Here is a 17,041-nt window from a genome sequence, read left to right as displayed (position 1 = left end):
CTGGCTGAAAAGGACCTGGGGGTGTTGGTAGACAGCCGGCTGAACATGAGCCAGCAGTGTGCCCAGGTGGCCAAGAAGGCCAACAGCATCCTGGCCTGTGTCAGGAATAGTGTGGCCAGCAGGAGCAGGGAGGTGATTGTGCCCCTGTACTCGGTGCTGGTGAGGCTGCACCTGGAATACTGTGTCCAGTTTTGGGCCCCTCAATACAAGAAGGACATTGAGGTGCTGGAGCGTGTTCAGAGAAGGGCAATGAAGCTGGTGAAGGGTCTGGAGCACAGGTCTTATGAGGAGCAGCTGAGGGAACTGGGGTTGTTTGGTGTGGAGAAGAGGAGGCTGAGGGGAGACCTTATCGCTCTCTACAACTACCTGAAAGGAGGTTGTAGTGAGGTGGGTGTTGGTCTCTTCTCCCACGTAGTTAGCAATAGGACAAGAGGAAATGGGCTCGAGCTGCGCCAGGGGAGGTTTAGATTGGATATCAGGAAAAATTTCTTCATGGAAAGAGTGGTCAAGAATTGGAAGAGGCTGCCCAGAGAGGTGGTGGAGTCAGCATCGCTGGAAGTGTTCAAAAAATGGGTAAATGTGGCACTCTGGGACATGGTTTAGTCTAGTCTACCCTTGATTGGTTTAGTGTGGACTTGGTAGTGTAGGTTAATGGTTGGACTGGATGGTCTTTTCCAACCTAAATGATTCTCTGATTGTATGATTCTATAAGGGAATTACTCATTCTTTAACATGGAGTCTGAACTCACTTGTGCTTTCAGAGCCTCGCAACAAAAAGTGTACCCCTCTGCCTGTCCTAACTGCTTCAAGAAATTACTTCTAAGGGATCCTTGAATAATGTTTACCTCAAATAGCTCACTGAGCTCTGTTTTCTTCTCTGAAGTTGATTATTTCTGTGCTTACAGTCTTGGAGACCAAGGACAATGTGCAAGATACATGTATTGCATTTCCAGCAGGTGCTCCATAGGGCAACAATTCCTCTTGGTGTTGGTGTGAGAAGAAATAGTGACATGCTGTCTCTTTGGCAAAAGAGATTTTATGGCTTTGACTGCTGAGAGAGTGCTTTGATGCTGGATAAAGCTCGCATTTCTATGCTTTCCTTTGAATGTATGGACACAAAGATGGCTTTTAGTGTATTTAAGGGCAGACAGGCAGACTGGAAAGAAGCTCTGGAGGCTGGACTGAGAAATAACACTTTCAACACTGGGCAGAATAGGTATCTGAGGTGGGTGGAAGTGCTTGCTTGCCTTTATTTGGCTTCAGGGATGCTGTTGATATGAACGTAATATGAATACAATTTGAGTTCTGGTTTCTGTTTCCTGAGCTTCCATGACTCTGATCTTCAGCAACAGCCTGAAGTGGATCAGGATCACATTTTAGAGCTCAAAATTAGAGAGAACTAAAAATATTTATTATGTCAATACAGATCACACTGAAGCAATTTTGGAACCTAGTTTGTGGTAAAGCTCTTCATATGAACACAGCCAAAAATAGTTAATAGATAAATTTTCCACTTACTTTATGGTCCTTGGATAAAAGACACATCCAAATTGTATTATATTCCTTTGTTTATTGATCTGTTTCTTCATATCCTGCTCTCTTTTCAGCATGCAAACTTCTTATTTGGGAATCCAGGACTTTCTCTGAGGTATTCAGTAGTATAAATTTCATCAAGTTCTTGCACCTTTCTAAAGTTCTGCTTCGGTAGCAGGTGAAGCATTGTCAAAGACTGACTTTTCTGCAGAAAGCTGGTACATTCTTTTGAGTTCTAGTTCAATCTGCACACAGCAATGCTCTTACGTTCATCTGTGGGATATTGTACTACTTGAGAGACCTTCTCTCTAATTCTGCTTCTGCTAGAGAAGACTGGCTGATTTCTGAATTGTTGTTTCTTCATAGGAAAGTAAGTGTAAAATAAGAATAACTAAAAGTGTTTCTCAACAAATGTAGCAGTCATAAGTATTGGAATTATTTACTTTTAAATTGAGAGTTGTAATGTAATTTCATTTGAGAATTTCCAGTACTCTGGAGAGGTGGCATCAGTATGCTAGGAAACAGTTAGCCTTGAAGCAGTAACCTAATAAATGTGATGATTTTTCTCTGTTTAGTGTCTGCTTTCAAAGCATGTCATACTGATTCCCATTTTTACTGGGTAGATAGGGGAAAGAGTTATTGAGAGAATTTCAAAGGAATCGTATTCATGTGCAAATGTAATTCTTCTAATATCTATAAAAAATGTTATAATTGTTGGATGTCTCTGTCCATATCTACTTTTAATGATACCTCTTATAATGGAACATGAGAAATCTCTATTCAGAAAAGAACACACTCATCCAAAGTTAGCAAGAGATAAATATCTAATCATTCAGAAACAAGACAGAAACCTTCAAGGGATGTTCTTTATGCAGCTGCTTAACAGCTGAAAAGAAGAAACTAACTTACCATTTGAGACAATGATAGGATCTGTCCTCCTATAGCTCTAGTTGAGAACTGTAGGTTGCACTTGTGCTAATTCATCAAGCAAAGAGAGGGAACAAGGGAGAAGCCATTCAGCATCTTCTTTGTTTCCAATAACACTTTCAGTTCTGGTGTATAAAAGAAGGTGGATTGCATTTATAAAATGGATGATTTGGTGGTGAAGATGTTCCAATATTTGATGACCTTCTCAGTTGTCAGGATGTAGCAACACCCAGTTGTTCCTGAATGCAGAACCCTGCGTAGGCACAGCTGCTTGGGCATGCACCGTTGCACCAGATGGTAGACATCATTTTCAGGGCCTCTGGCTTCAATGAGTAAGCATTTTTTTTTTCATTCATTCTCATACCAACTGTTATTTTTTTCTGTCCCTTTTTATATAAATTCTTGGGAAAGGTATTTTCCTTTAACAGTTCCCCTCCACCCCCTGCCAGTAAAAAAACCCCTAGAAAACAGATGTTCCATGAATAACAATCTATGCAGCTTTGCAGAAGAGGACTTGAGGGTCCTGGTGTACAGCAAGTTGAACATGAGCCAGCAACATGCCTTTGCATCAAAGAAGGCTAATGACAACCTGGGCTGTATTAGACAAAGTATTGCCAGCAGATCGAGGGAGGTGATCCTTCCCCTCTACTCAGCACTGGTGAGGCCACACTTAGAGTACAGCATCCACGTCTGGGCTCCCCAGTACAAGAGAGACATGGACAGACATGAGAGAGACCAATGAAGATGCACAAAGATGATTAAAAGATTGGAGCATCTCTCCTATGTGTGCAGACTGAGAGAGCTGGGACTGTTTAGCCTAGAGATGAGAAGGCACAGGGGGGAATCTCATCAAAGTATATACATATCTGAAGGGAAGGTGCAACGAGGATGGAGCCAGACTCTTTTCAGTGTTGCCTGGTGACAGGACCAGAGGCAATGGTCTGGTCTGAAACACAGGAGGTTCCATCTGAATATCAGGAAACACTTTTCACTGTGAGGGTGACCAAGCCCTGGCACAGATTGCTGGGGAGGTTGTGGAGTCTCCATCCTTGGTGACATTCAAAAGCCATCTGGACATGTTCCCGAGCAAGCAGCTCTAGGTGGCCCTGCTTGAGCAGGGGGTTTGGACCAGATGACCTCCAGAAGTCTCTTCCAACCTCAAACATTTTGTGATTCTGTGATTCTATAAATGGAAGAAATGGGAGGAATAACAAAACTTTGTTAACTTGTCATTTTCAGAAGAAGCCATAGTACTGCATTTCTGCTATTCTGGCTGTCCTGGTTTCGGCTGGGATAGAGTTAATTTTCTTCCTAACAGCAGGCATAGTGCTGTGTTTTGGATTTAGTAGGAGAAGAATGTTGATAACATGCTGATGTTTTTAGTTGTTGCTGAGTACTGCTTATGCTAGTCAAGGACTTTTTCAGCTTCCCATGCTCTGCCAGGCGCACAAGAAACTGGGAGGGGGCACAGCCAGAATAGTTGATCCAAACTGACCAAAGGGCTATTCCATACCATATGACGTCATGCTCAGTATATAAACTGGGGGGGGTGGCCAGGGAGCAGCGATCGCTGCTTGGAAACTGTCTGGGTATCGGTCGGCGAGTGGTGAGCAATTGCATTGTGCATCACTTGCTTCGTGTATCATTATTATTATTATCATTATTATACTGTTACTATTATCATTACTATTTTACTTTATTTCAATTCTTAAACTGTTCTTATCTCAACCCAGGAGTGTTTCTCAGTCTTACTCCTCCGATTCTCTCCCCCATCCCATCGGGGTAGGGGGAGTGAGCGAGCGGCTGCGTGGTGCTTAGTTGCTGGCTGGGGCTAAACCACGACACTGGCATATGGTGCTAAGTAAGGTTTAAAATTTTCTCTCCATGATCATTGGTTCCCAAAAAAACCCTAAATGCCATCATCTCCTGAACTGTGAGGAGCTAGTCTACCTAGAGGTGTTTTGTGCTAAGGTATTATCTCCCTACTGCAGTTTGTAGAAAGCTAAAGGGATTTTCATCTGTAAGGGTATACTTGCACAGCTCTTCATATTTCTGTCTCCTTTGGGAATATACATTGATCTGCTGCAGAGAAAACATTTAATATCATTCTGACATGTCTCCATTTTAGCACTTCATGACTCACTGGCCCAAAATTTCTTCACTAACAATCCTGGGAATCCTCACTGAAATGGGTAGCTAATTTAGCAATAAATTTATAAGTAGCACTAAAATATTAAATGTACTATTAAATTCAGACTAGTGGTAATCCATATTGTACTCACCTTATATACTCTGTGCAGTACAATTTTTTTTGATTGATTCCCATCCTTTTCAACCACCTCTAACATTTTTACCTGCAATCCATATGTAAGTGCTATTCTCTGAAGGAGTTCACATACCAAATATTTTCATAGAAAGTTGTTTTAAAAATTGGGCTTTACTTGCAATGAACAACGTATAGGTATAGTATTCATATGGTTTAAAAACCTTTATGATAACTTTCTTAAATCACATACTCTCTCTGATTGGTTTTACAATTACTGGAATCCCTAATATACCCATATGACTGATTTATACATATATATATATGCATAGACGTGGAGTATAAGAATAGATGTTATAAGAATATGGGAGTTTTCTTTTAAACTTATCTGAAAAAAAGCTTTAACTTCAAATAAAATGTATTTAGATATATATTCCTATTCTGCAGGAGTACAGAGTTACACTATAGGAATATTTAGATATCCCTGTACTGTAAGAGTATGGAGGTATTTTTGGGTTTTAATTTATCTGAAAAGAAACTTTTAATTTTAAAGAAAACATTTTATGGGGAAATTAGTTAATTTTATGCAGTTGTGCCTCCCATGTAATTGCCAGTACAAGTTCTTAAGTTTATTGTCATAATTTTGTTCAAGAATTTTGTACTAAGAAAGTGAGGTTTTATTAAAATGTGAAAATCAATGTCAGATTGATTCCAGCTGTCACAAAGGGATAAGTTTCACTTAGACTTTAAAAAAGACAGAGATCATACAGAAAAGTCAATAACATAAATGTGTACACATGTATTTTTTTTTTTCTAGCTTACTCGCAAAAGAAGCTTTAAGGTATTATAAGGATGAGAAAATACAATTCCCTTTCTAAAGGCTAATTTGTATTTAATTTTTATTGTCCAGAACACCATTGAAAGGCCTTTCACCTCAGTCAGGAACTCGCTCTAACATAAGGAAAGCGTTACTCTAATGCAGTTAGACTTTGTACTTTGACATTCTCTTCTGGTGGGGCTGGAGGCTGGAGAGGAGAAGGGGGAACATGGGATGGCAGCATGTACCAGTTGTGTCAGAAGAAGATAAAATGTGAAAGTTTTGGCTTCCGAGGATGGAAGTGGACACTAAAACCGATCAATATTGTCTGGTGTGAATAATTCAAACATATTAAAACAAGTATCTTGCAGGGCATTGATATTCAAATAGTCCTGGAGGCTCATGTGCAGTGGGTTATTTCGTAGTATCATGCATATAGTTAGGTAACCCTTGAGGGAAGAAATCAGTGCTTACGTAATTCAATTGAGGTCAAACGCAGATTTCAAACTGGGTTGGTCCCCCGGGGTATGGAAGCAGGAGATAATTTCTAAGGCATAGAGGAAAATTCCAGCTGGCTTCTGTCCACCTCCCTCCACGTTTCTTCTCTCTTCCCCCACTCCTGCAGCACTGCCCCAGCACTTGCAGCTTTGTTAGCTCTGGAAGCTTTGTGGAAAAGGCAATCCATGATTTCAACTATCAGAGCCAGGGAGTGTGAGTGCCAGCTATCCCAGAGGTTGTGGGGGGGGGTGGTGGGGGAAACAACAAAAGGGAAACTTGCATAAAAAGTTTGAAAACTGCTATCCTGAACAAATGGTCCAGACTGCTGAGGCCATCAGACCCTGCCATGACAGGGACCTCACTGCATGACAGCTATTCTGGCTGCAGTAGGGTGTGCTGTACTCCCTCCCTCACAATGCAGCACGAGGCCTCAAACAACCCCACTGCTATCAAAAGGCTTTAAATTTTTTTTATGCAAAAGTTTTAAAGCTCACAAAGAGCCTTTGGAGCCAGTAGCCAAGAGCACAAGTAGCTTATCAATAATGTGGTTTTGTTTTTCTCTTGAATGAATGCTTTTCTATCCAGTTTTCAGGCATCCTAATAACTCTAATAGAAGTTACTTGGACTGAAAATGGACTGAATTGTGTCTACAAAAACATGAAAAAAACTAATTAATGAAGTCAACAAAAGTTTTCCCCTGAAATGGGATGGACCATTTATAGAAAGTGGGTATTGATATCAGTGGCCAAGTTTACATATTTAAATTTAAAATACTGTGAAGACAGACATTTCCCAGACTTTCTTTTTTAATGTCCAGTTTAGGAGGAGTTGGAAATAAACTTACTTTCCCAAGCTTGTATGCTAAGAGGAAACATAAAAGAGATTTTTTTACTTCTTGTTTGTTCTCCAGTTTGTTTACCCTGGTAAAAAGCAGAATATTATAACATAACTCAGTACAAACAACTGATCTCTATTAATGCAAAGCTTGCAGTTTTTCTACTAATGCTACTGAAAGGGTAAAAAATTAATTTGTTGTCATGATGTACACCAAAAGAACATGTCTGCTCTGCTGGCAGTAAACTTCCTGATTAGTCATTGTGTTTAATAAACCCTGCAAAAATCCAGTGTCATGACAAGCCATGTACTACAAGTATTGCATCCCTTGAAAAGGAAGGAGGAATAAGGGTATGCAGAGAAATGCAAAGACTTAAGACTGCTGTCTTATATGAAAAACATTGTTAGTGGGTCTTGCTGCATTCAGTGGGTATTGTTATTGTAATGCAGTTCTGTTGCACCTTATTTAGAACTGCAGAAAAATGTTGTTGTGCCTGATGAGCAATGGCAGGATCAAGAGGTCTATTTGCCCTGCTCATCCCTCTTTCGAATGCTGCCTTTGTGTACTAGATGAAGGTCGTCTTATCCTCAATGCCTTTGATCACAAGAACTGCTTCTTCACACAGAAAGCCAGTTGGCTGCGCTCTACAACTAAACAAAACAAGGGTTGGATTAAAATTCCTTCCTCAGGGGGGTAGTGAGGACTTCCCAAAGGACACTTCTTTCTAGTCCCAAAGGCAGTGTGTCTTCAGTATAAGCTATACCTATACTCCCCTGAATTATCCTGCTGGTGAAAGGTATGCATGGCAAAGCACTGGAGTGGACAAGTAGGGGACAGAGTGCCAGTTTCCCTCTTTCTGTCATGAATAAAGATGTTGAGGAATACTGCCTGGGGAGCATCGAGCTGCATAAATCCACCTCTGAGTTCTCTCTGGTGAGGCTGAAAAGGAGATTGACAATTACCAGGTTTTATTCAACACAGGAAAAAGGTGAAGTTTCATAAGAGTAACCACCTGGCCCATTTTAGAGTTCTATTTTTGTTGTGGTTTAGCCCCAGCCAGCGACTAAGCACCACGCAGCTGCTTGCTCACTACCCCTGCCCCGGTGGGATGGGGGAGAGAATCGGAGGAGTAAGAGTGAGAAACACTCCTGGGTTGAGATAAGAACAGTTTAAGAATTGAAATAAAGTAAAATAGTAATGATAATAATAACAATATAGTAATGATAATAACAATAATAATATACAAAGCAAGTGATGCACAATGCAATTGCTCACCACCTGCCAACCGATACCCAGACAGTTCCCGAGCAGCGATTGCTGCTCCCTGGCCAACCACCCCCAGTTTCTATACTGAGCATGACGTCATATGGTATGGAATAGCCCTTTGGCCAGTTTGGATCAACTATTCTGGCTGTGCCCCCTCCCAGTTTCTTGTGCCCCTGGCAGAGCATGGGAAGCTGAAAAGTCCTTGACTAGCATAAGCAGTACTTAGCAACAACTAAACCATCAGTGTGTTATCATTTTTCTCATCTTCTTTCTCATCTTTCTCATCATCAATTCTTCTCCTACTAAATCCAAAACACAGCACTGTGCCTGCTACTAGGAAGAAAATTAACTCTATCCCAGCCGAAACCAGGACAATTTTATAAAGAAATTATGTTTTAGGTGCCTAGTTCTCTAAGCAATTCCTTCAAATGTAAATATCAATATTGTAAGTGTTAAAGCTAAGAGAAATTATTCTTGCTTTGTATGTGTTTTCTTGTCTGCTTTCCCCCTTGTGACTCCTCTTCCTCCTCCTCCTGTTCTTCTCTCTCTAAGTTACCTGCTAATTTAATTTTTTCAGACAAATTTGATTTAAATGGATTTGTTGTCTTAAATAAATATCCCCAAACAGCTTCTTGCTTCCTGTTTTTGTATTTGTATGTTTTAGATCTGATTTTTTTAGTACCTGAAAATCTATTGAATAAAATAGGTAAATGAAAAACTTCACTTATGTGTGGGAAAAGTTTCTAGCTAATTTTACACTTCTGAACATATGTGACTGGACAGATTACGGAAAAATTAACTGACTAGATTGTCAGCTCTTCCTATTACCCTGTTCAGAAAAACAAAAAAGGCAAACAAAAAAAACCCAAAAGAAACCCCCCAAAAGTATCATGTGATAAGTGAGTTAAAGCACACACGGGGAGTGTTGGTTGACAGCCAGCTGAACATGAGCCAGCAGTGTGCCCAGGTGGCCAAGAAGGCCAACAGCATCCTGGCTTGTATCAGGAATAGTGTGGCCAGCAGGAGCAGGGAGGTGATTGTCCCCCTCTACTCAGCACTGGTGAGGCCGCACCTGGAATACTGTGTCCAGTTTTGGGCCCCTCAATACAAGAAGGACATTGAGGTGCTGGAGCGTGTCCAGAGAAGGGCAACGAAGCTGGTGAAGGGTCTGGAGCACAGGTCTTATGAGGAGCGGCTGAGGGAACTGGGACTGTTTAGCCTGGAGAAGAGGAGGCTGAGGGGAGACCTTATCGCTCTCTACAACTACCTGAAAGGAGGTTGTAGTGAGGTGGGTGTTGGTCTCTTCTCCCACGTAGTTAGCAATAGGATGAGAGGAAATGGCCTCAAGTTGCATCAGGGGAGGTTTAGGCTGGAAATTAGGAGAAATTTCTTCACAGAAAGGGTAGTCAAGCATTGGAAGAGGCTGCCGAGAGAGGTGGTGAGTCAACATCCCTGGAAGTGTTCAAAAAATGGGTAGACGTGGCACTTTGGGACATGGTTTAGTAGTCATGGTGGTGTTGGGTTGATGGTTGGACTGATGATCTTAGAGATCCTTTCCAGTCTTAATGATTCCTAGTTTTTACTTTAATTCTAAATAATCCAGCCACCAAGCCAGGAAACATGAAATTATTACTCTACCCTTAATTGTTTTAGTGGTGGAGTTGGTAGTGTTAGGTTAATGGTTGGACTGGATGATCTTAAAGGTCTTTTCCAACCTAAACGGTTCTATGATTGTATGATTCTAAGCACAGTTAGTTTAGCCAATACAGATTGCCATTTTTCCAAAGCAATCCATCATGGCAGGTAGCCTGAATGAGAATAGATAAAATCTGAGACTAGACATCACGGAGAAAAAAAATCTTTTTTGAATATTAAGATTCTTAGTTTCTGACTCTCCTTGTCCCATAGGCTCTTGACTGTTACAGCACAAATCTGTAAATCAGTAGATGGTCAGTATTGCTGATTTAGGTTCTTTTAAATTTAACAGTCCTTCACAAATGTACCAAGTCAGACAGAATTAGAGTTAGGAAACGTTTGTGTACGTATGGAAAAGTTACTAATAATATTGTAGCATTTGAATTTAACAACATTCAGATGAAATATATCTGTTTAAATATAACTACATTCAGTAACATGGTACAGGTATCACTAGTCAGTGGTAATTAATGGAAAAAAACCTATTAGTGATGTATTATTTGCAATTGCTAGTATTCTGTGATGATTGTCTTCATTATCTATCTGTATCAAAAATGAAATGAAGTTAATTCAGATTAATTGTTCTTTCTTCTGTTCCTAGACACAGAAGTTGGCAACTTGATTGAGTCTCTGTTGTATTAACAACTATTAAACATTGAACATTACGCTGACTGTGAGACTTCTAGCAATTTTGTCACCTTTCCCTTTTCTTGAGTTTGTTTTTATATAGAACTTACACTGGCTTTTATTTTTTATGTGCTGCATGTTATAACAATGCTATACACAAAATTGAATATAACTAGGATTTAAAATACGTGTTTTTTTAAAAAATTTCTTAATGTTATAATTTGTTGTATTTTCATGTTGTGCAGATGTAATGACACTTTGGTATTGGATTAACTGATACCATATCGGACTATGTACAGTAGTATTAAAAAAATATGGAGTATTATACATATTATATAAAAGCCACCAACCTTTTTGATGTTCCTGCCTATGAATGTCTCATGCGTATTTTTTGTTTCTTTGTTCTTAATAGCTTGCTTACTAGAATGATAGGGAAGGCAGAAACAGGGTTTTTTTTGTGTGGTTGCAGGCCTATGAAGGTATTAGTTTCAAAATGGTGTTGGCACTACTGCAGCCATCAGTTCTGGCCAGTGTGTATTTTCAAGAGTTATTTTAGACCTTACTTAAGTGTATGTAAATGTACAAAAATATAATTGCAATATCTTATATGAAGGTCAAAATGTCTTGGAGATATTTGACATGGTAGAAATTAGAAATATTGGAATAATTTCCTTCCCTGATTTTTCTTGTGATGATGCATAAGTTGCTGCCCCTAGATGGTTTCCATAAGAGGGCAAAAACCATATGCATACATCCCACATCCAATGGGATGGGATTCTGTATCTTCCAGTAGCATGGAAACCTCAGTAGCCCGCCAAAAGGTGAAGTATGAAGGTGATAATGCAGAATGTTCCTGATCATATCTGTTCAGTGGGCTCACATGCAACAAAAAATGCAAGGCAAAGCCAAATGAAAAAAACATACGTATCTTTTACATACCACTCTCTTTTAATTTTTTTTTTTAACCTGGAAATATAATGTTTACTACTGTCTATTACCTCCTGACAAAGAATTTAATACAGTGATTCAATACATAATCTGTAAAAGATTTATTTCTGCTATTTTGTTGGTTTTCTGCCTAGAGTATTATTTTTTTATTTAAAAAAAATTTTTTTTGATGGCTCAGAAGTTAATTTGTGGGGTTTTGTCTGTGTGTTTTTCCTCCCTACTACTGTTAAATAACAACTTGCTAGGTGAAATGCCTTTTTCCAGAGATTTGTATTTTTTTCTCTGCAAAGTAATAAATCCATCACTTTTTCTTCTCATCTGCTTGGTGTTTCACCAAGTTTAAAGGAGAAGATTTCCATGTAATCAGTTCTTGTTTAACAAGTGATATATAGGACAGAATGAAAAAGCAGGGGAAAAATACATGAAACCTGTTGAGAACTACAAAAAGGAAAAAAAAAAGTATAATTCAGCTACAAGAGATTTTTGTATATTTATTTTTAAAAAGAGAAGGGAGATATATATTGATGCCATAAACATGAAGAAAAGCTTCCTGTTTTTCTAGAAAAATATAGTTAATCCATATTCCCTGTGTTCTTTGACATGGGGCAGAATGAAGCAAAGTTAATTTTCAGGTGTGTGTGAAATTTGTCTTCACGGACCGCTGTGAAGAGTTTTCCAATGTCCTGTCTTATTTATTCGTCAAATTGTTTTTCAATTCTTGCTTCTAAGACTGGATTAACGTTATGTGTTAGATGTTTAGTATTAAAGGATAAGATTAGTAACCTGATTTTTATGAAACAGAAGGAAGTATTTGTCGTGTCTTTGTAAATGCAAAGCTTTTCAAAACCCCCAAAGAAATTAAAACAACCAACAAAGATAATCTAATCTTACTAAAGCAAACTCTCCAGCTTTCTGCTCCTAAAGTTCTGCCTTCTTTAGGCTTCTCAAGTTATTCTTTGTAAAGACTTTTATCTGACATTTGACAAATTGATCTATGTCCATTCATAGATATTTTGGATTACAGTACAGACTTCTGCCTTTTTTCTTGAAAAAAAAGGGAAAAAAATCCATTGGAAATAAGATCTTCAGATGTATGCTTTTATCATTTTTACTCAAAAAGGAACCACTTCACAAGTATTTTAATAGACAAGATCTCAGCCTTATATTAGTCAGTGAAAGTTCTGTATTTGCAGGTCCAGTCACCATTGATGATTCTTGTCAACAGCTCATATTTTCTTTGCTACTTGATTGACTGGTATGGATCAAAAGTGTATCCTCTGGTATATTCTGATAATCACAATACTTGATCAAAAGAAAAATATCTAGAAGTGAAATATGTATGTCTTTGCCTTTCCAGATATGAAAAAATACTCAAATCTAAGACCCTGAAAATATTTAGAGAATTTTACCTGTGCATCCCACTAGTTGATAGATCTTTGGGCACTGTTGATTTCATAGGTATTGTGTAATAAACTTCACAAGAGTCTTTGTTTTGCTAGATATGAACAACAATGGAGACATACTCTAGCAGGACAGTCCCACAATTTTCTACAGTCTTTCCTTTAGGTGGTTTTTTTTATTGTTGCAGGGTTTTTTTTAACCTTTGTGCAGAAATCCACATGAATAAGATAGGACATACTTCTAGACTAGATACCTAAAATATAAGATGTATTCCTTTGGGTTTTTCTACTTTGACCATCTTCTCTTCAGTTAAGAAAAAAAACATGAAATGTGGATGTGTGTTTTCCAGCCTACATCTCAAAGAAACAACATTCTGAAGTGGACATCAGTTCAAGCAGAGAAAAGGAACAGAGAAAGGAAAAGAAATATTTTTCTTCAAAATGTTAGGAGTTCTTCAGCAAAAAAGCTCAGTTGAAGAAAACCTTTTAATACTGTTTAGTGTTGGTAATTATACTGATGTTAAAGCATGGTTTATGTAGGTAGATGACAAGTTTTACTCTACTGGCTCACTTTAATTTCTAATTGCATAACATGAAGAATGAAGTTTTTAAATAGCAAGAAGTACTGCAATTCCTTGAGCTGATGAATGAGTGGTAGTCATAAAACTGTTTTAGTTGCTAATAATTATTTCAAGCTTTGTTTTGCAGAAATAGTTAGTTGTAACCCTAAGTTTTTAAAATATCAGTCTACCTCATGAATTTGGTTGCAAGAGTCAAGTATTGCATAGACCTGTCTATTACAAGTTACTATAATTTCATTTAATTTAAGGAAGATATACCTATATATAGTAATTAAGAATCTCAGAGGACTGTAAATAACCATTGATGTTATTTTAGGAAAGACTTACTTGGGTCATGAATTAAGCAGAGTCTTCAGGGTGTTGCTATGACTTCTGGGTCATGGTCTGGAGAAGGAACAGATTTTGTAATGTGGCTGTATTTGTGGTTGTTTAATCTACATTTTTCTGCTTTTCATCAAGATCTCCTCTTTACTCAACTGTACTTTTGTTTTCTTTACAAGACTTTTCCACATTTCAAGCTCTTCTTTTCCTCAAACTTAACCATGTTCTTCTAGTTCTCTACATAGAGCTTTTCTACTCTTCACTCTGTCACACTCTTCTGTATCACAGGGTCTGAATATCAAGGTATCCCATAGGCAGATACGCTATATGAATCTACATCTATGACAGTTGCAGATCAACTAACATGAAGGTGAAATAGGTTTTGATGAACTGGTGAGGTGGATGCCACTTCTAGCAGAGAAAAGGTTGAAAAGCACAAGTCTTCTGTTCTTATTTAAACAGACTCTTCTTAGGCAGTGCTCTATATGCTTTCACATGGCTGCTGTACAACCAAGAGGTTAAATAATATCAGATAAGAACAGGTGAACCATTGATTCAAGGGAACCATGGCAAGCGGGGCATTAGTGCAATTACTCCTGCAATATAGAAGTCATAGGGAATTTAAGCCATTTATATATTTTTCTGTCCTATTGTTATCACAGGATTCAATCACACATCCATTGCTACTGGACCATACAATTTTAAGGATGATAAATGGCTACAAAAATAAAAGAACTATAATGGAATCAATGTATTAAGTAGATAGTACTGCCATATTGGTTTTACTTCAATGTTTATAGACGAATAGTGTATAAATGACATGTTAGGGTGAAGACATTTTCATATATATTCATATATATACAACAAATTCATAACCTGTGTGGTTTTCACTGCCTCAATTTTACTTAAGTAGCTGTTGCAGATTTGAAGTTTTAGACTGGTATGGCTTTGAAGTGTAGCTGTCTAGTGATCAAGGCCCATAATTTGGACCATACTGGAGAATAAAAGGAGAAAAACTGTTTGTAGCATTTACTCTTAATAATGAATGTAACACTGAGTTTCCATTGGCTTATAATATTTTCTTGAACTCATGACATAGGTTGGTTTGTTTGTTTGCTCCTTTGATCTGGTGCCTCCAGTAAGACACATATGGAAAATTTTCTTAGTTCTAACACATGAACATTTTTTACCCTCTGCAGTGTATGCATGCTTCCTGGAGGGCTTTGCTGCCTGCTACACTTTCTGCTAGCTGAAGGGCTCCACATCTACGGTATCCATCATGCTCCATCTGTAATCAGCAAATTCATCTTTATTCTTCATTCCCACCTGGGGACTGTTTAATTTTCTTTCTCTTTTTCTGTTCTGTGAGGCCATTAACTTGGTTTCCTTTGCTCATACTGTTTGTGTTGCTCTGTCTTTTATATCATTCTTTTTGAGTTTTGCTTCATCCCAACAACCTTGGTTTCTGACACAGCGTACAAGATGAGTCAGATTGACAGTGCAGTTAGTATTTAGTGTCGCAATAAGGAAGTCTGTGTCACCAGGTGACATCCGGAGCTTTAAGTTCTTTTGATGATATTTTGGGCTTTTGAGAGAAAACTCTGCTAGGGAACTCAGCTGACAAAGTATCCACCCAGAATGTTTCAGTACCTTATATCTGACAGTTCAGAACATAATTACCTTAAAGCCCAGTTAATTTGTGCTTCTGTCTGCAGGAGTTTTATATCCATATGACTCAAATCAGAGACATGCACAACTTTGAGTCATTAAATACCAACATCCTGTTCAAACAATGGGTTTAAACATTCTGAGATATTTCCAAAATACCTCTCTTCTTATGGAGCAGGAAGCCTAAGCTACATCTGCTAAAGGATCTGCTGTTGCGATGGAAACCTGGATGTGCCTCAGAAGGAATTCCAGCTCTGGCAATTGACATTGCCACTATTGCAGAACAGAGCTCATAGTAGACCAAAACATAAATCAGATTTTCTGTCCAATTCTCTCTACATACTGAAGGAAGACAAAAAATATATATGACAATTTTACTTAGCTTGCTTCTTCAGAGAATGGGATGGCAGTTAAATACTTTTTGGTTTGTTTTTTTTACCCCCTTCAAGCTTCTTCTAGAAATTTTAAAATAATGAGATTCAGCAATAGGAACACAACATAATGCTCAAACACATGGAAAGAAATAAAAGAGAATATTTAAATGTGCAAATTAAATAACCAGTACCTCATTATGTATTGCTCCCTGTCATCCAATAGCAGAGTTCTCTCATCTAGTTAATGTACTGTTGACCCTCAGAGCTGGATGGATTGTTTAGACCTTCTCCCTATTTCCAAAGGATAGGTATCTCAAGAGCAGAGAAAGAGAATATTTCCAATTTGGAAAAACTTCCTTAGGTACCTTTTTATGATGTTCTCAAGCCTCATAATAAATAAATATTCCAAGTAACACCTTAATGAAGGAATAACACAATGTACAGAAATGAAAATGCATTATTTAAAATACTGAATTAATTTAAATTGCATGTCCAGGTAAGAATGGTGATTGACTCTTAAACAGCTTGAAAGCAGCAAAAGTGATCCATATTCAGTGGATGCATTCTTTGCTTTGCATAAAGCTTAAACAACTTTATTTGCTTTATACAGCCAGGTTCTTGAATGGGGTAATAAATTATACTTATAGCTTCATTATAAGGAAGTAATTTTGTGTTTGTTTTCCTTACAAGTCCATGAATTAGCTGGATAGCTAAGGGTCATTCCATTCCAAAATTTATATTTCTAAGAATATTCCCTAATTTCTAATATCTTCCTTTTTCAGGTTTACATTTTCTCTAGAAAACTGAACTATAGTATTCTTTGAATGAAGTTCCTCTTCTTCCTTCTTCTTAAGCATCTCTGCCCCCTCTTCTTGAACAGAAAAAGGAAACAGATATTAAGAAATCTAAAGAGAAGGAGAAAATGTAGCCATCTTTGTTATTCTGCCATGTCCGATACACACAAGACTGCTGTAAATCAGCAATCAGCTCACAGAGTCTGAGAATGGAAATAAGAAAATGAATGTTTCCTCAGTGCTCTCTGCAGGATCCTCTTTCAGCAGATCAGAGGTCAAATGCATTTACAAAACAGTAGGAGAGAAATTTTGCATTGTCACAGTGTGCTCCTGGGGAGTACTCAACTTTACACACTCATTTGCTGCCCACCTGGAAACTCAAATAAAAAAATATAATAAATCATTTCAAGTAATTTTGTCTTTAAGCCTAATTACACTGCACAGTGAGATGTGGGAAGGAAGACAATGTTCCCTAGTCTCTGGCTGCCTGTCTT

At 38.1% G+C, this 17,041-nt stretch overlaps 1 protein-coding gene across 1 annotated transcript in view; it reads left to right on the top strand.

Moving 5' to 3' along the window:
* The window catches only part of IL1RAPL1 (interleukin 1 receptor accessory protein like 1), a 380,887-nt gene that overhangs the window by 75,037 nt on the left and 288,809 nt on the right, over nucleotides 1–17,041 (top strand). The window lies entirely within an intron of this gene.

This window comes from Pelecanus crispus, chromosome 1, assembly GCF_030463565.1.
Source record: "Pelecanus crispus isolate bPelCri1 chromosome 1, bPelCri1.pri, whole genome shotgun sequence".
Lineage (NCBI taxonomy): Eukaryota > Metazoa > Chordata > Aves > Pelecaniformes > Pelecanidae > Pelecanus > Pelecanus crispus.
This window is presented reverse-complemented; position numbering and strand designations above follow the sequence as displayed.